Here is a 1,723-nt window from a genome sequence, read left to right on the forward strand (position 1 = left end):
GGTTCACGAATTGCCCCACGTCCATTTGGTTCATGAGTTGCCCAGTCCTTCTGGTGCATTGCCGTTCGTAGGTTAGCTTGGTTTACGAGTTGCTCCACGAAAGCTTGATTCACGAGTTCCCTGGCCGTCTGGTTCACGAGTTGCCCCACGTCTGCTTGGTTCACGAGTTGCCCCACGTCCGTTTGGTTGACGAGTTGCCCGGCCCTTCTGCTTAACTAATTGCCGTTCGTAGGTCAGCTTGGTTTACGAATTGCTCCAGGAAAGCTTGATTGACGAGTTCCCTGGCCGTCTGGTTCACGAGTTGCCCCACGTCTGCTTGGTTCACGAGTTTCCCCACGTCCGTTTGGTTGACGAGTTGCTCGGCCCTTCTGCTTAACTAATTGCCGTTCGTAGCTGAGTTTGGTTTACGAGTTGTCCGGTATGGTTATTAACGAAGAGACTGGAAGTCGTATGGGGTCGGATCCACGGAGTTCGGCCGACCAGGTCGCTCCCTTTTCGGTAGGACTTCCGGAGCCCGTGCCGCCGATCATCAACTTGCATTTTCTGCACGGGGGGATTGGCGGACTCTCCGGAGATTTCAGGTGCCGTGTTTTGAACTCGGTGACCGGTGGCCAGGGGCCGACCACGACCGCTTCGGGAGAGCTGCGGTGTCTGCCCTCTCCCTGCCGTTAGGTCAGAGAGTCAGCCTCGCCGCCAGTTGAGTCTTGGCACTCAGCTGAACGATTTGCCCTCCGCCCGGTTGAGATTCTGGGTTGCCCGGAAGTCGGATGGGGTTGGATCCGCGGCGTGCGGCCGACCAGGTCGCTCCCTTTTCGGTAGGACCTCCGGATCCAGAGCCGCCGATCATCAACTTGCATTTTCTGCACGGGGGGATTGGCGGACTCTCCGGAGATTTCAGGTGCCGTGTTTTGAACTCGGTGACCGTTGGCCAGGGGCCGACTACGACCGATTCGGGGGAGCTCCGGTGTCTGCCCTCTCCCCTCCGGCGGGGCAGAGAGTGGCCCTTGCCGCAAGTGGAGGCTTGGCACTCTGCTGAACGATTTGCCCTCCGCCGGCTTGAGATTCTGGGTTGCCCGGAAGTCCGATGGGGTCGGATCCGCGGCGTGCGGCCGACCAGGTCGCTCCCTTTTCGGTAGGACCTCCGGATCCCGAGCCGCCGATCATCAACTTGCATTTTCTGCACGGGGGGATTGGCGGACTCTCCGGAGATTTCAGGTGCCGTGTTTTGAACTCGGTGACCGGTGGCCAGGGGCCGACTACGACCGATTCGGGGGAGCTCCGGTGTCTGCCCTCTCCCCTCCGGCGGGGCAGAGAGGGGCCCTTGCCGCCAGTGGAGGCTTGGCACTCTGCTGAACGATTTGCCCTCCGCCGGTTTGAGATTCTGGGTTGCCCGGAAGTCCGATGGGGTAGGATCCGCGGCGAGCGGCCGACCAGGTCGCTCCCTTTTCGGTAGGACCTCCGGAGTCCGATCCGCCGATCATCAACTTGCAATTTCTGCACGGGGGGATTGGCGGACTCTCCGGAGATTACAGGGGCCGTGTTTTGAACTCGGTGACCGGTGACCGGTGGCCAGGGGCCGACCACGACCGCTTCGTGGGAGCCCCGTGGCACCTCTTCTTGGTCGGCTCGTGAACTCGGGGAGCTCCGGTGTTTCCCTTTTCCCCGCAAGAATGGCAAAGTCCTAAAAGAAACCTAAGTCCGGTCGCGGAAGTCCCGATCGTAT

The sequence above is a fragment of the Narcine bancroftii genome, unplaced genomic scaffold (assembly GCF_036971445.1).
Source record: "Narcine bancroftii isolate sNarBan1 unplaced genomic scaffold, sNarBan1.hap1 Scaffold_307, whole genome shotgun sequence".
Lineage (NCBI taxonomy): Eukaryota > Metazoa > Chordata > Chondrichthyes > Torpediniformes > Narcinidae > Narcine > Narcine bancroftii.